This window comes from Apodemus sylvaticus, chromosome 4, assembly GCF_947179515.1.
Source record: "Apodemus sylvaticus chromosome 4, mApoSyl1.1, whole genome shotgun sequence".
NCBI classification, from domain to species: Eukaryota; Metazoa; Chordata; class Mammalia; order Rodentia; family Muridae; genus Apodemus; species Apodemus sylvaticus.
The window spans coordinates 106,417,324-106,441,498 of record NC_067475.1 but is presented as its reverse complement, the minus strand read 5'-3'; positions in this window follow the sequence as shown (position 1 = coordinate 106,441,498).

The following is a 24,175-nucleotide window of genomic DNA, read 5'->3' as shown; positions in this document are numbered from 1 at the left end:
TTCCAGGTAGGTTTACGAAATCACTCAGGCTGTTCAGGATTCCAGCAACCATCTTTACTAATGAACCATCTTACTAGATACCTTAAGTATATTCTTAAGATAGAATCTTCACCTAATCTGTCATTATTATAAATTAATTTGATGAAATAAAATGATAACTTTTGAAGTTATAGATTAACCAAATTGACTAAGAACTTAAATAATTCTTTGTGTAAATGGTAAGCACATATATGGATTGTCTATACTTGCCCATACTCACTATTAAGTTTGCCAAGTACCTAGTTCAAATTACCCACTTGCCTGAAGTATGACTATATATTGCGAGCTATATTGTACAACCTAATGTTTAATATAATTAAATTTTGATGTTACATTACACTGTGGTAGTGTTAAATATTCTTTAAAACAGACAAATTATGTAAACTGTTTATGGATTTTTTTTTACAGTGATGAATATTTCACTCTAACCCTCTCCATCCCTGAGCTATTCTGTAACCTCAGAGTTTCTTTAATTAAATCGTATTAGAATTAAACTTTGGGTGCATTGTGCAAAATACGTGCTAGTGAGACTTAACAATACACAGAAACATTTTATTTGGTCTTTCTATTAAAATATAATTTTCAAAAACATATATAGTACTCAAGCTTACAACATTGAGTATCCTGGTTCCACCAGACACTGTACACACATGGGCTCTCCACTGTCACCTCTTTTCCTTAGTGATTGCTATCACCATGACCACACCCTCGGACCTTATCTCTACTGTAGTTAGCTTGAAGCAACTTCTAATTGGAGGAAATCAGTTATCTTCTGATATCCTTGGATGGCCATACTTATGATGGTGACTTTACTCTGGATGTGAGACAGAGGGCCCAACAAATTTCAGTTTCCATTATCTTGACATCACTAGACCTTCAAGCTGCTCAGAAACAGTGGGCATAAACAGAAACGATCTTACCACATAGCTCCTTGACTCCTTCGTTTATTTATCAAGTCCCCCATGGTCTCAAAAAATAAAAGGCTTGAATAGTCATACATTTCTTTTATCTTCTCTTGTGTATCCTCTCTGTGCCATTGGCTTTTTAGATTCAGAAGTCAAGATTTCCCTTTACCTGATATTATTTCTCCTGCATCATCTATTTCCAGTGGAACACAGAGTACTGTGTAACTTGGTGCTTCTTACTGCTTGATGGAGCTACATAAGGAAAAGCACACAAAGAAAATAGTGGGTGCTGTGTAAGGACAGGTTTGCAATACATACAGTTTCATTTTAGTTATTTCTATTATAATTTTAATCTAACTTAATCAATGCTACAGAGAAAATAATTCTAGTTAATTAAAGCTAATCTGTTTAGTATTTGAAAGGCATTAAAGTAGTATATATCCTACTTGCAGTCATAACTACACAGACCCGACAACAGATTTCCTGCATGTGAGCAAGTTGTTTCATCTTATATTTTTTTGGATACAAAAATAAAAAAGTATTTATTAGTATGTCAGTAACTCAGGTTGTACAGATGCCTAATATTACATATATATTTAACTTTTATTCTGCAATGATTTTAATATGCTGTCTATGTATTCTTCTAAACTAAAGAGAACTTATTCAATTATTCAGTAGAATAAAATGTCAAAGAATACCTGCAAACATTTATTTATTTATTTATTTATTTATTTATTTATTTATTAAAAATTAGTTTTAGTTTGGAGTTTTACAGGTCTTCAGATCCCTATCTGAGCCAGGAAGTGGTGGCACACACCTTTAATTCCAGCACTTGGGAGGCAGAGGTGGATGGATTTCTGAATTTGAGGCCACCCTGGTCTACAGAGTGAGTTCTGGGATATCTAAGGCCATATAGAGAAACCGTGTCTCAAAAACAAACAAGCAAACAAACACACAAAACAGACCCCTATCTGGAAATTTATCACATTAAGCTAAAAGAAAAAAATCTAAATCTAAACAAAAGAAAGTGTGAGAAGTGGTGAGGATTTTTTTCACATGGTTTTTTAAATTAGTTATTCAAATCATTGGAATATTAGTATTATGTTCAATTCAAATAGAGTCTAGATGGAAATAAATTATACACACTGATAAAACTCTTATTTAAGAGAACTATGGTGGAAGTTAATTAAGAAAGTTCACTGGAAGAAAAACACAAGAGACTTGCTGGCTTAGGAAGCAAACCTAGCACTCGGGGGCATCCTTAAAAACTTGGGTGGGAACAGGTTCTTCCAGGTAAAGAGAACATGGAGGGAAGGTCCTTCAGAGAGCACAGGAAAGTAAATGTGGAGTAGGGTGTCAAGTGCAGAGGCCATGAGCATAAGCAGAAAACCTACAGCCCCAGACTATGGCCAGCCTCCAAGTGGTAATGTAGAGGCCAGACAGCTTACAGAGGAATAGGTAGGCCAAAAGAAAGCATACTTGGATGCTATTACAGGGAGGGAGGGAAAGCCCCAGGAAAAGCCAAGGAGGAAGAGTGAATGGCAGCCTTCCACTGCAATCTTCCCTCTGCAGGAATGGATCCACAGATGGACCACACTCTCACAGAAAGACCGGGCTGCTGGAATTCATGAAGATTTAGAGATAAAATTAAATCAGACTTGGTACTTCAATAATTAATTATCTCTGTATAATTATAATACACATGTATTCTACATGCACATTTGTCTTTATTAAAAGTTCCACTCAAAGACTATGATTGTGTGTGTGTGTGTGTGTGTGTGTGTGTGTAATAAATCATTAGGCAATAGGCAAAGTAGTGGAGAAAAAATATCCTATTCATAATAAGTGTTGAGGAAAAGAAGGATTGATTAAAATAGAAAAAACCTACTAATAGCAGTTGGAAAAATAAAGCTAACATTTCAGATTTTGACATCTTATGACTCACCTGGGTTTATCAACCTCCATCACAATCATGTCAGATCTTCTAAGTCCTCTGAAAATGATCAAACATATTATTGACTTACTGTTTTGAAGCCACTCATTAGCATACAATCATCTTTAAGCTTATGGTGGGAGATGCATACATTAAGGTCCCTGAAGTATCCCCCCCCCCAGAGCCTATGAAGAATGAGGAGTTGAGGACAACCCATCACATCACACACAGACAGGCTTTGTTTCTCTCGGCTTTTGCCTCTTTGTAGGAACCTTTCCTTCTTTCCTTCTCACTGCAGGATCTGCCATTCCTCTGTGTCATCCTACCTCATAGTTACTGTTTTCTTTTCTGAAATAGCATGCTAAAGAAGCAAAAGGCCAAATGTCAGAAACCCCACGCCTGTTTTTATTACATTCTTCATATTTAAAGGGAGAGTTTTGTTTGAGTTTATTTTCCTGGTACTTGCCAGCCCTTCTGATATACCTGATTGTTTGTGGCTGATATGTGATATCTTTTATTTCTGGCCAGTCAAACTTTCCCTTGTTGGATTTTTCATGCTTGTGGAGGTGTGCAGATAGAGTGTTTTCTTAGGTATGCATTAATCACTTATCCATTCGCTGGTGTCTAAATAAAAGGCAGCAGTCTGGCAGCAGGCCCAGAGCTGTATATTAGGCGATGCTTCAGCACTGTAGAGTTTACATTGTAGAGCCAGTTATGGACAGAAAATATAAATAGGAAACATAATTTCAGACCTTGATAAGAGTTATATTTTACAGGTACAATGCTTGATTTGGTTTGAATACAGTCATACAACAAACAAACAAACACACACACAAACAAATAAAATGTCCTAAGATGTATTGTAAGACATTCAAACCCATTAAAATTTCTCTTGAATTTTCTTACAAAGAAACAGAGTATTTATTATAGATTTTATGGAAGCAGTTTTCTGGCTCAGTCTTCAGTTCCCCTTTCTCCTTTCTCTGGTGTGAGTCATCAGTTACTCTGTCTGCCTCTGCCAATCTGGTCTGCATGAGCACATCTCTTCTTTTCCCCTGAAAACTAAGTCCCACCCCCATCTCTGTCTTGATGCCTTGAGACACTCACTCTTGGGCTTCTTAGAAGGTAGGTGGAGGCCCCTTTTAGTTATTTTTCATTTCTTCTCTCTCCCTACAGACTGTTCCCCACAATAGCAGCCTTGCTACAGAAGGGAGGCCACTGTTGCCTTAAAGGTCAGAGATTGAGAGGAAGGCCTGGGATTCATACATTATTAATAGCTCTTCCTTTTTCAACACTCCTTTTTGATCAAGAACCAGAAAAGTATATGGAAATTAACCACATTTACTGAAAATACCAGTAAGTATACTGGGAGGATGGCATCTTCAGTAACATCTTATAAATATTTTTACTTATGGCAAAATATCTTGAAAATAAATTTAATATGTTTATGGCATTAACTGTACAAAACAATACTTAGATGTAAAATTTCTGGGTTTTCAGCTGATCAATGAATTATCATTCTAGGGACCTATTACTTCAACTCTGTGTGTCTTAGGTCTTCATTTCCTGATGGTCCTATTTAAAGATTTTTATCATCTTTAGTCTTATTTTACTAGCTTACTAAATTAAAGGTTTTAATCTAATCCACTTACCCATCATAAAATAGTTGTTATTATACTATGGAATTAGTATTTTATTTGTTTATTTTGAGACACAATCTTGCTATGTAGCCTTGGCTGGCCCGGGGCAAACTATGTAGAGAACAGGCTGGCTTTTTTTTTCTTTCTTTTATTGGATATTTTTTTATTTACATTTCAAATACTATCCTCTTTCTAGGTTTCCCCTTCAGAAACCTCCTATTCCATTTTCCCTTCCCTGCCTCTATGAGGATGTCCCCAACCACCCACCCACTGCTGCCTTCCCATCCTAGCATTCCCCTATAATGGGGCATTGAACCCACTCATGCCCAAGGCCGCTCCTCTCACTGATGTCCAACAAGACCATCCTCTGCCAAATATGCAGCTGGAGCCTTGGGTCCCTCCATGTGTATTCTTTGTTGGGGGTTCAGTCCCCAAGAGCTCTGGGGGGGTCAGTCTGGCCAGTTGACATGGTTGTTCCCCACCATGGGGCTGCAAAACTCCTCAGCTCCTTCAGTTCCTTCTCCAACTCTTCCATCAGGGACTCCACACTCAGGCCAATGGTTGGCTGCAAACATCCTCCTCTGTACTTATCAGGTTCTGACAGAGTCTCTGAGGAGATAGCTGTATCAGGCTCCTGTCAGCAATCAGTTCCCAGCATCCACAACAGTGTCCTAGTTTGGTGACTCCATATTGGATGGAACCCCAGGTGGGGCAGTCTCTGGATGGCCTTTCCTTCTGTCTCTGCTCCACACTTTGTCTCCATATTTCCTCCTGTGAGTATTTTAAGAAGTACTGAAGCACCCACACTTTGGTGTTCATTCTTCTTGACCTTCATATGGTTTGTGAATTGTTAACTCACAGAGATCCATCTGCCTCAGTCTTGTGAGTGCTAGGATTAAAGGCAGGTTGTCACAATGACTTGGCTGGTCATTTTTTAAAGATTTTGAAACTATTGTACTTTGCTTTAAATATTTTAAATAGCTACAGTTTAGTTAGCATTTGTGTCTGAAACCAAAGGTAGCAAATGAGGTATTAGATAAATCTGAATGTTTTAATGATTCATGTAATCACACTGTTATTCTTCATAATGTACTCAAAACTGATTACTGATTTTAGTACTATAATTGTGCCCTTTAAACCTCTTATGTGTTAAAAAATAACAATTTTATTTGAATCAGAATTTATTTTTCTTCATACTTTTACATTTATTCAAAGCTACAGCCTTTTATGAGCTTGCTAAGTATTGTTCCATATAAATATGCCTGTGAGAAAGGTCATTTTAGAAGCCCTATGAGACAAAACAAATCTTAAAAAAATCATTTTAGATGTTTTCTGAATAACAATAGTTTCCTATGAGAAATAAATCCAAGAAAAACATAATTGCCTGAAACATCACAATAGGGATGACATGCAGATTATATTATGTTTTCTTTCAGACAGCTTCTATTTCTGTACATACAGAAACTAGCTGTCATTGGTTAATCAGAATCACATTTGTGAGGCCTTTGGCATCAGACTTTTCACATGTAAAATTTGTCAACTGCATTTCCTATTTGAATAGGTGATAAGAGATCTAGAAAACGACATGCTGAAAGTGTGCTTCTGAGGGATGCAAGGGAAGGAAATGGGTACAGTCAAATTACAGAGGAAAGATTTCCCTGAGCGTGGGTTTGAGATTTGATAGTTAACATTGAGGTTGGGTTTTGAGAATACAGAATTTGGAAGGACATTTGTGTGTATTGTTGAAGAGGCTCCTGGATGCCAACATTTGAATCTAAAGAGTGTGTGAGAGTTATCTTTAATATGACTAACTGTAACTGCCAGCAGCCACAGCGAACTGGGTCCCTGGACGAGAAGCTGGGGATATATGGCGGGGGTGGGGGAGGGAGGTGGCAAAAAAGAACGAAGGCCAGGACAGCACAATTGCTGATTGAGGCCCCTTCATCAATAGCTACTTTATAAGCATCCAGAGGCAGAGGGTAATATTATCTGCCTTGGTAGCCTTTAGCGCTTTTCCAATTCTTTCCCAGGTTCTCTCATCTAAAGTTCTTTTTCTCGGAACCATGGGCAACAAGAATCTATCTGATCTAAAAAAAAAATCTTCTAGCCATTGTTCTTCAAACCCTATTCCATCTGAGAGTCAACATTTCGTGTCCTTTATCAAGCAGTGTTCCCATGGTGGGGCACCACGTCCCCACTCGCTCAGTCTTCTTTTCTATTGAGTTCTTTAATTGATTGGGTGGGATCCCACATCAAAGAGAGCAACCTACTTCTTCAACTTTCGGAAAGGCGTCTTTTGTTGTAAACAAGAAGGTGACAATCTCATTGTAAAGAAGCATCAGAATACCAGGCGAGTCTATTAACTTTTGCCATAAGAATAAGAAAAGAAGATAAGGTAATATCAAATAAAAAACTTCGAAGTTTCACAAGAAATCAGGCATATCGAGTGCTGCATTCTCATTAAGGTATTTGTGGGTAATGTTTGCCTCTTGTCTCACATATAAGGTTTGTGGCACTCAGCTAGGTCTACAACTCATGTTAAGCAATAATATACTTTGAAAATATTCATTTATGGCTTCATCTTAAGTGGAGCCATATTAATTGGTTCCCAGATTTTATACATCAAAAAAACCCATATCTATATTCATAACACAATTTTATCATATATAACATATCTTTTCATGAAAGATAAAAAGTATCATTTATTCTAGAAAATATAGTTAATAAACAATGAAGTGAAAATGACAGCTTATTCAAAAGGAAAAAATCCCTCTTAATTGTTTTCTCACATTAGAGTTTATTTGTTGCACCATTGGTTTAATGATGTAAAAGACACCTTGCTTCAAAGCCACTTTGAAATAATCTGATATTATTTGCCATCTCTAATTAAAGGTGAAAATATGACTTTGAAATGCTCTCTTGTCACAAAAGGAAGAGCAAGTCAATAGATATAATAGTAATCCTAGATATTTTTCTCCAGAGCCTACATAAATTGATTAACCTTGCTGTTAATTTTATAGTGCTCTATAGTTGGTACTTTTCATACTTGATATCAGTGATTAATAGTAGCCTTCAAAATTTTTTATCATATCAAGGTCTTGAGATTGGCAAAAAGGAATGAAATCTTTCATGAAAAAAAAAAAAACCCAGACACTTCTGATTTTTCCATTAAATTCTTTATAAAACATGGTTTTTGCTTGCTTTTGTAAACTTAAAATTTATAGACAAATAGATGGAAGTAGAAAACCCAGACTTAAAGAAGAAAGAAAGAAAACAGTATATACTCACTTGTAAGTAGATATTAGCCATAAAGTACAGGATAACCATGCTACAGTCCACAGACTTGAAGCTAACCAATAAGGAGGGCCCAAGAGGCAGATGCTTGATTCTCACTGAGAAGAGGAAATAAAATAGACATGGGCAGGTAGATAGAGAAAAGGTACTGGGTAGGGGAGGGATGGGGATCGGAATGGGAATAGAGGGGTGAGGTTTTGGGTGGATGGAGAGAGACAAGTCCACAGTTTAGAAGGCACCACTGGAATGGGAGACATCTCTGAGATGAGTTAGAAACCTAGGACAATAGAAACTCCCAGGAATGTATGAATGTAACCCTCGCTAGGATTTCTAGCAATGGGAAATATGGAGTCTGAACCAGCTATCGCCTGAAACCAGTCAATTCCAATGGCTGGATTGGGACACCAACCCTGCCACGGAATCTTAGCCACACAATCTGTGCTGACTACAGGATATTCAGGGTTAAGATGGAGCAGAAACTGAAGCAATAGCCAACCAATGACTGGGTCAGTTTGAGACCCATGCCATGAGAGGGAGCCTACTGCTGACATTATGAATGCTATTCTGCTATACTTGCTGACAGGAGCCTAGCATAGCTGTCATCAGAGAGGCTTCACCCCACAACCTATGGAAACTGATGCAGAGACCATAGACAAACATTAGGCAGAGGTTGGGAAATCCTGCAGAAGAGGTAGGGTGGGGGTGGGGGGCTGGGTGGAGAAAGATTGAAGAAGCCAGAGGTGACAAGGAAACAGAAAATAGACAGAATCAACCAACTAACATGGGTCACACTGTCTCACAGACTGTGCCTGGGATAAACTTAGGCCCTCTGCACATATGTAACAGTGTGCAGCTTGGTCTTGTAGAGCAGAGCTGCTTATATCATGCCAACCAGAAAACAAGGAGGGAAAGAAGGATGGATGAATGGAGGGAGGAATGGAAAGAGTGAGGGAAAGGACAAGATGTATATCTCAAGGGTATTTTCCCAAGATCTCACACTTCTCAAACAAATCCTACCTCCTGAGTTTCTATCGTTCCCAACATACCCTATGAATTTATAAACACATCATGTTCCCAAAGCCCTTTATCTGTCAGACATGACTTTATCGCATGAGGGAAAGAACCACAGGGTCAAGGATGGCCATGGAGAAAACACTCTTATACCTACCATCTCTAATCAGCAAACACAAGCAGCACAAACCCCCATAGCATCCCTGCCTTAAGTGATAATTACTTCATAGTCTTGCTAATACCATGTTCAGATATATAAGCAGTGCTTTCATTGCCATTACTATAACATTTCAAAGTATTCAAGCATTTGGATCTCATGATACATGCTTGTTTTTGTAAATTCTGTTTTAAAAACAGTGTTATTTTAAAAAAAAATGTTCACAAAGTGATTTAATGTTTGGAACATAATTATCTCTGTGACATCCAAAACTAGTACAATTCTACTTCCCTCTTAAATGTAGCTTTATATAATGTTATCCTGGAAACTGACATGAACACATCTTCCTATAATGTGCCTGTGTGTTTCTTTAAACATTAGCTAAAATGCCTTCATGTCTTTAGTTCCATGTGTCTGAAGAGTCATTATTTATAAAAAAAAAAGAACAATCCAGCTTTAGAAGCAATATTTGAAGCCATGTGAAAGGTCATAAAATGAAAAAAGGTTACTTTTTTTTTGGATAAAACATGGAAATCTTTTGACTCCTCTACCTGCCACCTCACCTGCTGAGTCTCTGTCCCAATATCCCTGAGACATGTATGCTATTAATTTTTTGGAAGCCTAGCTCTCTAACAGCTGTGTGTGTCCACATGCAGCCTGAAAAAGCTTCATCAAGGGCATGCATTGCAATTTATTCAAACATACAAGGTCAGAGGCATCCACACCATTGTTTAGTCTGAATATACAGAAAAAAAGGATCTAGTGTTGTCCAGATTTTTGCCACAGTGCTTTCAAGAGATGCTTATATGGCTTAACATGATTATTTCAATTTTTTCATACTTAAAGTTCTCTATTAGAAGTAGGATATCAGAATTGTTACTAATTTCTCTCTCACTCACTTATCCTCATACAAATAGGCTGTAGTAATCAAAACTATGTGGTCAAGATGATTTGCATTATAATAATAAACTCTGCATTAAAAGCAGTAGCTGATAGGGGCTGGAGAGATACTTCAGCAGTTAGGAACACCATTTTCTCTTCTAAAGAACTTAAGTTCAATTCCCAGCATTCACATGCTGCCTCATAACCATTTCTTTTCTTTTCTTTTTCTTTTTTTACTTGGTTATGGATGTTAGTGGAATTATCCTGGCTCTTTCTGTCTTACTGTCTACATGGAATAAACTTTGTTTTCACTGTTAACTGATTTAAAATTCTGAAGTTTTCTGCAGATGCTACATCAGTCTGGTGGTTGGATACTTTGTAAAATTCCCTCTATTCATCTCTACTTTAAAAGTGAGAGTTTTCTTATACTAGATGCAGTTATTGACCATTGACAAACTTTTCCAATTTTGCTCATTTGTATCATGTGCAATTTATTTTTCTTTGTTCCCCAATTACTCTAGCATTTTCTTCTTTTGTTCATAATGCCAAATTTCTAATGCACATTTTATTTCCTTCCCAAATATTTGATTTTCTTTTTTTTTATTTTCTATATTCTTTGTTTACATTCCAATGCTTTCCCCTTTCCCAGTTGCCCCCTCCCCACATGTCCCATAAGCCCTCTTCTCTCCACCCATTCCCCAATCACCCCCCCCATTTCTCTGTCCTGATATTCCCCTACAATGCTGGATCAAACCTTTCCAGGACCAGGGCCCTCTTCTTCCTTCTTTTTGGGAATCATTTGATATGTTAATTGTGTCTTGAGTATTCAGAGCTTCTGGGCTAATTAATAACCACCTATCAATGATTGCATTCCATGTGTATTCTTTTGTGATTGGGTTACCTCACTTAGGATGATATTTTCCAGATCCAACCAGTTGCCTAAAAATTTCATGAAATCATTGTTTTTAATTGCTGAGTAGTATTCCATTGTGAAATATACCACATTTTCTTTATCCATTCCTCCATTAAGGGACATTCTGGCTATTATAAATAAGGCTACTATGAACATAGTGGAGCATGTGTCTTTATCGCATGCGGGGGAATCCTCCTGGAATATGCCCAAGAGTGGTATAGCAGGGTCCTCTGGAAGTGTCATGTCCAGTTTTCTGAGGAACCGCCAGACTGATTTCCAGAGTGGTTGTACCATCTTACAATCCCACCAGCAGTGGAGGAGTGTTCCTCTTTCTCCACATCCTTGCCAATACCTGCCATCTTCTGAATTTTTAATCGTAGCCATTCTGACTGGTGTGAGGTGAAATCTCAGGGTTGTTTTGATTTTTATTTCCCTAATGACTAATGATGTTGAACATTTCTTAACCTGCTTCTCAGCCATCTAAAGTTCTTCAGGTGAAAATTCTTTGTTTAGCTCTGTATCCCATTTTTAATATGGTTATTTGGTTCTCTGGGGTCTAACTTCTTGAGTTCTTTGTATATATTGGATATTAGCCCTCTGTTGGATGTAGGGTTGGTGAAAATCTTTTCCCAATTTATTGGTTGCCATTTTCTCCTTTTGACAGTGTCCTTTGCCGCACAGAAACTTTGTAATTTAACGAGGTTCCATTTGTCAATTCTTGATCTTAGAGCATAACAAGTTCACAACCATTTCTAACTCTAGTTCTAGGAGATGTGATAATCTCTTCTGGACATTAGGCGTGTGTATGGTATGTAGACATAGGTGCAGTAACACAAATACTTAGTATAGGGCAGTGTGTGTGTGGGGGGGCATGCCTGCATGTGTGTTGAACTGAACATATATGAATTAAACAAAATACAGCTATGATAGAGAGTAATGGAATGTGCATGATAAGAAAAAGTCTCTCTGAGGGAGCAATGGTTATCATGATGTTACTTTTTTAGGACAATGTCTCTGGATATCACCTATCTAGATTCTTATTTTGATCTATCATTATTATACTATAGATTAAGAGAATGATTTGGTGTTCTGTTCAGAAACTTTTCCCCTGTGCCCATGTCCTCAAGGGTCTTCCCTAGTTTCTTTTCTATTAGTTTCAGTGTGTCTGGTTTTATGTGGAGGTCCTTAATCCACTTGGAGTTGAGCTTAGTACAAGGAGAGAAGAATGGATCAATTCGCATTCTTCTGCATGCTGACCTCCAGTTGAGCTGGCACCATTTGTTGAAAAGGCTATCTTTTTTCCACTGGATGTTTTCAGCTCCTTTGTCAAAGATCAAGTGACCATAGGTGTGTGTGTGTGTGTGTGTGTGTGTGTTCATTTCTGGGATTTCAATCCTATTCCATTGATCTACCTACATGTCACTGTACCAATACCATGCAGTTTTTAACACTATTGCTCTGTAGTACTGCTTGAGGTTCGTTATACTGATTTTCCCGGAAGTTCTTTTACTGTTGAGAATAGTTTTAGCTATCCTGGGTTTTTTGCTATTCCAGATGAATTTGAGAATTGCTCTTTCTAACTCTATAAAGAACTGAGTTGGGATTTTATTGGGGATTGCATTGAATCTGTAGATCAAGAATTGACAAATGGGAACTCATAAAATTACAAAGTTTCGGTAAGGCAAAGGACACTGTCAAAAGAACAAAACGGCAACCCGCAAATTGGGAAAGGATCTTCACCAACCCTAAATCTTACAGAGGGTTAATATCCAATATATACAAAGAACTCAAGAAGCTAGACTCCAGAGAGCCAAATAACCCTATTAAAAAATTGGGTACAGAGCTAAACAAAGAATTTTCACATGAAGAACTTCGAATGGCTGAGAAGTACCTTAAGAAATGTTAAACATCATTAGTCATTAGGGAAATGCAAATCAAAACAACCCTGAGATTTAACATCACACCAGTTAGAATGGCTAAGATTAAAAACTCAGGAGACAGTAGGTGTTGGTAAGGATGTAGAGAAAGAGGAACACTCCTCTACTGCTGGTGGAAATTCAAGTTGGTACAACCACTCTGGAATCAGTCTGGCTGTTCCTCAGAAAACTGTGCATAACACTTCCAGGGGATCCTGCAATACCACTCCTGGGTATATACCCAGAGGATTCCCCGGCATGCAATAAGGATACATGCTCCACTATGTTCATAGCAGCCCTATTTATAATAGCCAGAAATTGGAAAGAACCCAGATGTCCCTCAGTGGAGGACTGGATAGAGAAAATGTGGTATATTTACACAATGGAATACTACACAGCAATTAAAAACAATGAATTCATGAAATTCTTAGGCAAATGCTTGGATCTGGAAAATATCGTTCTAAGTGAGGTAACCCAGTCACAAAAGAACACACATGGAATACAGTCACTGATAAGTGGATATTAACTCAGAAGCTTTGAATACCGAAGACACAATTCACATATCAAATGACTCCCAAGAAGAAGGAAGGAGAGGTCCTGGATCCTGAAAAGGCTTGTTCCAGCATTGTAGGTGGTTACCAGGACAGAGAAGTAGGAGGGCATTGATAGGAGAATGGGCAGAGGGAAAATGTCTTAGGGAACTTATGGGGTGGAGGGAATAGGGAAAGGGAAAATCATTTGGAATGTTAACATAGAATATAGAAAATAAAAAAAATAAAGTTTCAGGATGGCTAAGAGAGAGAGAGAGAGAGAAAGAGAAAGAGAGAGAGAGAGAGAGAGAGAGAGAGAGAGAGAGAGAGAGAGAGAGAATACTTTGATGGCATTTTTACATGCATTCTATTTGAATGTCTATTTACCAATTTGTCAACTCTAAGTCAGAGATCAAATAATTCCAAGAGCTTTGAGTTCACAATTTTGTAATTCGAGGTGAAGAAAATATCATTCCTACATGTCTTAGTGTGATTCATTTTATCCAGTTACTTAAAGGCATCCATTTCTGCTTTGCTCATCTCCCCTGATAGACTGTCAGCTCTGTGAAGAGAGAAGCCATCTAATTCCATCTAACTCCAGTGCCTAGAGCAGGTCTTCTCGGGAAAGGCTTCATTCAATTCACTTATTTTAATGAGTTATCCAAAAGAAGTTTCTAAGGTGAAGCCTAACATTACCATAGATATTAGCATCTCATCATTGCTAAAAGTGTCTTCCACTGCATCCTAACTCTTTGGATGTTAAATTCTTTTCTCTTTTGATCAGCTCTGCTTTATAACTGAGAAACTGGGTAACTTCCAAGTGAAACAATAGAAACATATCTGATCATTTTGAGCCACAGAGTTGCTGATGGATAAAACTTGCACTGAGCATTAAGATCTATGCATCATTTGTGCTAGATTCTATATATTTCTGTAGCATTATGAGCATGGCTCCTTTTATATTAAGGTGAAAATTCCAGGAGGAGAGAAACACCTTCACAAATCAGATCACACTAATGTATCCATACTGGAAACATCTGGCTTGGTGTAATTTTAGCATAATTAGAGGTCTGGGCAACACAGAGCAGGGATCTGTTAACAGCAGCAGGTAAATTCTCTTGTGATTAATAAGACACTTAAATTTAGACAAAAGTATTGTGCACTTCAATTTTTATCATATTTTAAATATGTTAATTATTAGAGCTACGAATGAATATTTATTCATTATTTGGTAGAAAATAAAAGCAAGAAATTTTAAACACTTAACCAGGCCGTACTTTCAGATTGAAAACTGCTTTCTACAGTGAGCTTTTTTTATGTTAAATATAAAAAAATGCATGTGTCTGGAGATAATTTTGTGATGAGGACATTCACACTATTATTGGAGCTATAAATTTAATAATCAGTTCAACAAACAGCTACCAAGATGGTTCAAGGAAATGGGAATAGCGAAGTGCATTGGATAATTGTCTTTATTAAGGAGATACAAGCCAATACATAGTGCAGATGGTGGCAGCTGATGGGGAGAATGAAGCAAACTGAGGGAGGTTAGTAGTATCAGAATTTGGGGAGAAAGTGTGCTCATGATGATATGTTAGGCAAAACCTGACATTTTGGTAGAGCTGTGAAGGATGTGGGAGCCCAGACATGTAACACTTAGAGAAATAACATTTAAGAGAGAAGACATTGGTCTGGAATACAGGGAAGACACAAACTGAGTAGAGCAGAGAAAGGGAAGATTTGATGCCAAGGTCCAGATATGAGTGAGCCAGAAAGTCCAATTCTTCAAAGCAGTTTCAAAGAGACATGCTTACACACTAACTTTACAGGGTTCTCTTTGACTCTGTAAAGTTGTTCACTGTGGAGAACAAAGAAGTGTATTAGGATATCATTACAATAGAGCAGTGGGAACAGAGACCAACAGTGAAAGAATGGAGGTGAGAAACTGGTAAAATTTTAAGATGTGTTCTGATGATGTTGGGTGTAGGAATAAAAGACTAGGTCACCAATGAGACTATTTTTTCTCCTTTAAATAGATGGAAAGAGTTGATGTCTTACAGACAGAGGAAGATGCAGGGCTCGGTTCAAAGGAACAAACAAGAGATTTTTTGGTTTATATATGATCAATATGAAAGGCTTATTAAAAATTAATGTGAATTTTCACATTAGGAGTCTAAGACTAAAGAGAGTTTGAAGTCAAAAGAGAGAAGAATCCAGTTTGAAGAAGTCACTATGGTATTAGCAAAATACAGATAAAATTCAAATCCAGAAGACTGTGTGAGGTTAGCCAAGATGACATAGTGATTGGGGAAATTGAAGGAGAAAGCATGCTCACAGAACTGATGGAATAAATTTCCCATCAGGGTATCACAGAGTGTGGAAATTAAAATCATGTACTTTGGAGCTAATTCTTTAATTAGTACTTGAACTAGTACTTGAATTCAAACTAGAATTTGAGCATGAACTGTTTTTATGTCCTTGAAACAGTGAAAACTTTATAATTTCTTACACATTTTTCTCAAGATTTAAAAAAAAATCCACTCATTTTTCATAGTAACTGTAAATCTGTATCAGTTATTGTTCTTGATATCATTTCCCTTACCATGGAAAGGTGACAATATTTATGAAAGGAAATGGTAATAGATATGTGAATAATCTTCAAAACCCAATAAAATAAAGTTTTTCAAATTTTTATGATTATTCTAGCAGCAGGTTTCTTTCTGCCCTATTATGTCTTTTATAATTCAGAATATGAGTTACTTATAATGGGCACATTATCTATATTTCTCTCTATAATGAACATATTCACTCTCTTACTGTGCACATTTTCATAAAATAAAGGGATTTGGAGTTTACATAGATCATGCTATATGTACAGTTCTAGATATACTCTAGATACTAAGAATCTGAGAGCTGATTTAAAGGGGAAAAAGTCCTCAAAGACATGACTACTACGTTAAACTGAGTAAGAGCACAAGGAGCCCTAGGTGATGCCTCAAATGGACAAGAAGCCAGTGTAGAAAATGCAGGGGGTGATCACCCATGGCCGGGAGGAGAAACATGGTCCTGATATCAGGAAAACAGTGAAGCTGACCCAGAAGTTGTTTGTTTCGAGGGATGAGTAAGTGACAGAGTTATGTGAATTAGGGAAATTGTCAAGCACACAGTTTTATTAAGATTAAAACCCAGTTGTTTTCCTTTATTTATTTATGTTGGCTTCATTAAAATTCAGCATTGCAAATTATCACACATTGTGAAATATCAGTAAAAGCCAGCCATCATCCTAAAAGAATGCAATACCTTGTGTTCTATTTTGGCAAAATTACCTTGCAGATGAACAAATACAATATTTTAGAAATCACACATAGAGTTAAACAATTTCAATACCTTCATCTTTGTCTAATATTTTCAGGATTTTATATATAAGAAAACTTAGGTACTTTAAAACTACAGGTCAAAACACCAAAGTATTTATTATCACTTTATCTCTTTTGAAATGATCATCAATAAATTAATTTTGAGGCCATAAGATATCCTTATTAAGTGATAATAGATTATAACTGAAAAGTAATTGCATACAGATACTTGTTTCCCACAATTATCTAGCAAAACACTAGAACAGTTTAGGCAATGTGTAGACCAGAAATTCAGGGGAATTATGAGGGCTCCCTGAATGAGCTTCAGTTTAATGTGTTGGTATTCTGATTAAGATCCACCCCACACTTACCTGGCAACAGCCAGTTATGCCCCGCCCCATAGACATGGCCCACTATAAAAGGGGCTACTTGCCCCTCCTCTCTCTCTCTCTCTCTTTGCTCTCTCCCACCACACTCCCACCTCTCTGGCCCTCTTGGGCTCTCCTCCCCTCTTACCCTCTCTCCACATGGTCATGGTCAGCCTCCACTCCTCCATTCCTCTACTCTCTCTCTCTCTCTCTCTCTCTCTGCCACTCTAACTCCCATCCTCTGCCCTGAATAAACTCTATTCTATCCCATGTCTGTGTGCGTGTGGTCCCTCAGGGGGAAGAGGTGCTTGGGCATTGAAATTGAAAATTGTGCCCAGAGGAAAGCATTACCAGTAAAACATTGTAGAATATACCATGTAGGACCTGAAGAGAAAATATAGAAATTAGACAGCACAAGTAAAAATATGAAAATTAAACATAAAACACACCAAAGAAACACGGAGGAACTTTAGGACGCAACGAAAAGTCCAAATCTTTGAATTATAGACATAAAAGGAAAACAATTCCAGAACAATTGCTTAGATCAGATTTTTCAATAACTGGAGGTTTCCATTCGTTCCCTCTCTTTGGATATTGGGGAACCCCATGGAAGAAGGGTAAGAAAGATTGTAGGAGTCAGAGAGATGGAGGATATCAGGAGAACATGGGCCACTAAATCAGCTAAGTGGAGATCACGTGTCCTCACAGAGTATGAAATCTAAATGGCCCTTACAAGGGTCTGTCCAAGGTCTTATGAATATTTGTTACGGCTGTTAGATTGGTGCTTTTGTGAAACTCCTAACAGTATGAGCAAGTGTGTCTCTGACACTTGCCTGCTCTTGGAACGCTTTTCCTCCTATTGGGTTGCCTTGTTCAGCCTTGATATTAGGACTTTGCCTTTTCTTATAGTATCTTGTTTTGTCCCTTTTGGTTGTTGTCTCTTGGAAGCCTGCTCTTTTCAGAAGGAAAGGAGGGGGAGTAGACTTGGAGAAGAGTGCATGTGGGGAGGAAAGGAGTAGAGGGAGGGGAAACTATGTTCAAGATGTATTGTATGAAGAAGAGTATTTTCAATATAAAATAAAAATTAAAAAAAATAGGATCATAGAAGAAAACTTTTCCAAATGAAAGACAGCCTTATTAATACAAATACAAGAAACATAGGGAACACCAAAGAGGCCGAGCCAGAAAGAAACTATCTATAGCATATTCTATTTTCAAGGTCTAAATAGACAAAAACAGGAAGTGTATTGAAAATGCAAGGGAAAAGCTATATGCACAGACATCAGAATAACAGTTGATTTCTCAATGGAAACTTTGAAAGCAAGAAGAACCCGGATCAATATTTCAAGTACAGATGTCAACCATGACTCCTTTAAGCAGAAAACATGTTTGCCAAAGTTGAGAAAGAATGAAAAATATTCCATAATATGAACAGTCAAAAAGAATTCATATCCACAAAGCCAACACTACAGAAAATACTGGGAGTAACACTTCTGACTGAAGAGGGAAATAAGCATACATTTCAGTAAGAAGAGTTGGCGAAATAAAGCTAGCATTGACTTAGAAGTATTCTCCCTGACAGATGCCTTTCTTTTTTGTTTAAACTTTATTAGATATTTTCTTTATTTACATTTTAATATGTAAAGAAAATCCCCTTTCTTGGTTTCTGCTCCAAAAACCCTCTATCCCATCCTTCCTTCCCCTTCTCACTAACCCACCCACTCCTGCTTCCCTGTCCTGGTATTGCCTTACACTGGGGGCATCGAGCCTTCACAGGACCAAGGACCTCTCCTCCCACTGATAACCTACAAAGCCATCCTCTGCTACATATGCGGCTGGAGCCCTGGGTCCCTCCATATGCACTCTTTGGTTGGTGATTTAGTCCCTGGGTGCTCTGGGGTACTGCACCCCAATATGGATTCATATTGTTGTTCCTCCTATGGGGCTGAAAGCTCCTTCAGCTCCTTGGGTCCTTTCTCTAGCTCTCCCATTGGAGACCCTGTGCTCAGTCCAGTGGTTAGGTGAGAGCAGCTGATACCTCTGTATTTGTCAGGCACTGGCAGAGCCTCTCAGGAAACAGCTGTATCAGGCTCCTGTCAGCAAGCACTTGTTGGCATCCACAATAGTATCTGGGTTTGGCAACTGTATATGGGATGGATTCTCAGGCGGGGCAGTCTCTGGATGGCCTTTCCTCAGTCTCTGCCCCACACTTTTGTCTCTGTAGTTCCTCCCATGGGTATTTTGGGGCCCCCTTCTAAGAAGAACCAATGTATCCACACTTTGGTCTTTCTTCTTCTTGAGCTTCATGTGGTCTGTGAAGCTCAAAGCACACACTGCATCTCATACAATAATAGTGGTTCATATTGTTGCTCCTCCTGTCAAATTGTCAGAAGGCATTATGCAAGCGCCCAAGAGTGAAAAGTTGACATTTGTAGACAACTTTTAAAACTGAGGAACACAATTACGACACTCAAAAGATAGCCTTAATTGCAATAGTGACACTTTTATCTTGGGGGCAACCAACAGTTATCTGATTGGAACTAAAGCCTTGTCAGAAACCCATGCTTGGTACTATAAGCCTAGAAAATAGTACATAGCAAGGGACATCACACACTCCTATCATATTAATAAGGTGATATGATTTCCAACTGCTACCTACTAAATACTCATCCTTATACCCATAGTTAAGGATATCTCTCACATGTTATCAAGGAAGCTTATTTTGAAGCCTTCAATAGACATCCACAATTTGTCAAGATTCAGAGAATTGAGGACCATGGTGTGTGTCCAGTCCCAATCGATACACAAATATCATGATATCTACACCTATGGCTCATAGAACATTGAAGAAGAGAGGTCAGAAAGATTCTTAAAGCCAGAGAATAAAGATAAGACCATGATCTGGACCGGAATGGGATGTTGCTTTCATTAATTCAACAAAATGGCTCTCTGTAAAAGACAGTCCAAGACCGCTTCACTTGAGATTTCAATGCAGATGGAGAAAATTTCCTTGGAACTCACCCCTACTTGAGTAGTTAGTTATTGGCAATGAATGGCTGTTTATGGAGGGAGAACCATTTTTTTTGGGGGGGGGAGAAATAGGTTGAAGAACCTAATCCTAAGTGATCAGCTCTAAGTAAAGACAGATAAAGATCACACTAATTGGTTTCAGAAGGTTTTATATAAACACATGTGTATCAACAACAACTCTAGAAAAATCATGGATTTGAGATGGTGTCCTCAGAGGGATATAAGAGGATTTGGATGGAAAAGGAGGAGTAGTGTGATGTGATTATATTATACTCATGTTTGAAATCATCACTTTCTAAAAAAAAATAACAAAGAATCATGATTTTATCCTTTAAAAGGTATACAATTTGATAAGATGATTCAACAAATAAATGCTAACAAAGTGGAAAAATTTTTTAAGGAGTCGAAATATAAACTTAACCATAAATAATTAAAATAGTGTAAGAGATATATTTAATAATATATTTTATATTAATATATGCATGAGACTAATTAATGAAAAGAGGAGAAAATGAAAGAAAAAAGAGCAAGAAAAGTATAGAGGAAGAAAGAAGGTTGGAATAATATAATTATATCATTATTTCGAACATTTTGGGGCCCCCTTCTAAGAATTTGCTCAGTATACAAATTGGAAAGGAAGAAGTCAAACTATCATTATTTGCAGATGATATGATAGTCTACCTACATGACCCAAAAAAACTCCACTAGAGAACTCCTACAGCTGATAAACAACTTCAGCAAAGTGCCAGGATATAAAATCAACTCAAGCAAATCAGTAGCCTTCCTATACTCAAAGGATAAGCAGGCTGAGAAAGAAATTAGGGAAATGACCCCCTTCACAATAGCCACAAACAGTGTAAAGTACCTTGGGGTGACTCTTACCAAACATGTGAAAGATCTGTATGACAAGAACTTCAAGACTATGAAGAAGGAAATGGAAGAAGACCTCAAAAAATGGAAAAACCTCCCATTCACACTCATAGTAATTATTTTTTAACTAGGTACGCACAAGTTTTGTGTGTATACATTTAGAAGTGTAGTGTTCTCTTTATGGATTGAACATAAAGAAATGACATTCTTTATCTGGTTAGCTTAGAAGTTTATTTTATTATAGATTAGAATAATGAGATATGCTTATTTCCTGGTCTCATTTGTTTGTAATTACTTCTATCCTTTTATGAAAAAGTGGTGTTTACTATCATTATAAGTAATGTGTATTTCTTATAGGCAGCAAATGATATATATTATTTTCTAATCCAATCGCTTAACAAGTATATTTTGCCTTTGGTTTGGGGAACATTTATATTCAAAGTTATTACCAAGAGCTTTATAGTAATTTCTGTCATTTTGTAGATTTTATGGTATTTGTTTTCTTAGTTTTACTTTGTAGAACAGATATCTTAGAATTACTTATTTTTTCTCTGTACTGTCTTAAGATATGCTTCTCTTTCTCTTCTGTTAGAAATATTCTTCCTAGCATTTTCTTTAGGGATGACGTGGTGGTCATAATTTGCCTGTTTTTATCTTGGGAATCTTTCTTTTCTTTCTCAATTATATTTTATAATTTCACCCTCTTCCAAACATATTTCTAAACATATTTGAGCCACAACTTTCTGCTGAAATATGAAGAGAACATAGACTCCATTTACATAATTGGTTTAAGAATTATTTCTGTTTTATTTTCATTGGTTTGGTAATTTTCTCATTATTAGACTTGCTCAGTATTTTTATCATAGATCTGAAATAACCATTAGACAGGACATTTATTAAATATATTTACAAAATAATAATTGGTATTCATATCTTTATAATTTGTTCTTCTGAATTATTTTGAAAATTCATAAATATATTTATTCCATATTAGTTTATAGTTTGAACAACAAGAGAGAAAAATATCAGACTACTCTTGCAAATATCTAGCAGCAAGTTCAAATATCTTACAGGCAAGTACATAGGTAGGTACTTAAAGAATGTGGCTACTCAGGAAGTAGATCACACACTAAGCAATCAGAGTTTATCATTTTATAATCACCATACATCACTCTCACATGCTCTTTTGTACCATGCCAATCAAACTAGAACAGAAAGGAAAATTTTCTCCAGATGCATCAAGTTTAGCAACAATGACAGGTGCATGCTTCTCAAACAAAAACACACATGCCAATGGAAAAACAAACCAGACACTAGATTTGTATGAACTGCTACTAAATCTTATTAAGTAAATACTATTTAGCATATATAATTTTAGACTTTGATTAGCATGTAATTTACATAACTTTATGTGCATGGTTTTCATGACTTCCACAGGTGCATCTTGCTCTTTCACACAAAATACTAATGAATATAACATCTTGTGGGAGATCTATGCTACCTTTCAGGTGGATCTGAGGCAGGCCAAAAGTTGAAAACCAGTACATATTCTGGATAACATTACTGAAATATTTAGTAGGCTAAATATTTCTATGTACTCTAAATATATGTGCAAGATATAACTATATATTATATTAAGGCAACACTATATGAGCAAAGACAAATGAGAGGCATGAGCATCAATTCTACAGCCCAAGAGTCACTCACTTTACATTGAATCTGATCCTCAATCTAATCCTATTACTAATCCTCAGTGATAAAGTTTTTTTTTTTAACTTGACTTAGCAGCAGATATAGAAAGGATAATCTGAAAGACTTTTGTGCTGGGCTCCAGATTAAAATGCAAAACCTATAACATATAATTGTAGAATTAGTTTGCACAAAATATTAATTTAAGATATTATAGAATTCATTCTAATGTTAACAAAAACCACATACACTGAAGAGCCTTATGCCTCCTTCAATTACATTTAGCTACATAATTACCATACTTCATAATCTAAGCTAAATTTTAACTTTTTTTTCTTACTTTTACAAAATCTGAGTCTTTGTATCCTCAGCTTGCTTCAGACTTGAGATGCTTCTGTCTCATGATTGCTGAAATATAGTCTTGAAGCATCTATTTGTATCTTTAAAGTTTAAATATGTAAACTTTAAATATTTAAAGTTTACATATATAAAATGTAATAGTTTAAATATTAACACCAAGTTTAAGTAAAACTACTGTGATTTAGAACTGAATGCAGAAATTATTCATACTTTCTGCCAAAATCTAGTATAAAGCCTGAACTGTCATGCTAAGAAACATCAGAAACACTTAATATATAACAATATATTCCTAATATATAAGTAAAGGGATTATTCTATTTATATATTGTTAACAATTGATTAACAGAATAAACAAAAGGAGGAAAGACCATTCAGTTGAATAATTCCCAGGACATAAATGGGAAGTCTTACAATTAATAAAGTAGTTGCATTTTATAAATCATAATTAAATACTGTTTGTTTCTTACATTAGAAATTTTCACCATGTTCGAGTATTTATTTTAAACATCAGTTCCATGAATGTATAATAGAAACATTAAAATGTAAAAAATATGCTAAATGATTTAAACCTATTTAATATAAAAATACATTTTAAAAATTCAATTGAATGGAGAACTCTCAATTAGGCACTTGTAGCCTAGAATAACACTATGAAGTTAAAGTACTCTTTATCTCTTTATTTTTATTAGAAATATAGATTCTGAAAGAATTATCCTTTTATAGTAATGCAATAAAATGTTTTGTTGATTTTAATTACATTAATAAAGTATTGGACTTTCATCACCAAGTTATAATTTCCTTGTCTTAATCATTATTCACTGTGAATATTTCTGTACTTATTGTGCAAGTTTATGCATTTTTGTTGAATTTGCAATTATTATGCTATTGTCCTTAGAGAAAAAGACACATTGAAAATACATAAAAAGAAATGCTAATATAAAATCTGCCTTCATTAATTCAAGCATCTAATTAATTTTAGCTTTGAAAAAAAGTATATTGGATCATTGAACTTTGTTTTCACTTTTCAAATTCTAGTTACTGCCAACGTTTTAATATTTTGTAGTAAATGGTATAATTGTAATTAGAGTATGGAGAAGACTCACTGTGCTCCCCAAAGAGGGAAAATGAAGAGCTGTCCTCAGCCTCCATCTTTCCTCTGTATTGCTCTGGTAAAGAGTACAAGCTGAGAGAATGGTCCTCTGTGAAGCCAGAAGCAGAAGAGGAGTAACAACTGGATCCAGGCTCTATACTGTTCGCCCATGTTTGAGGGCTGATAAATAGC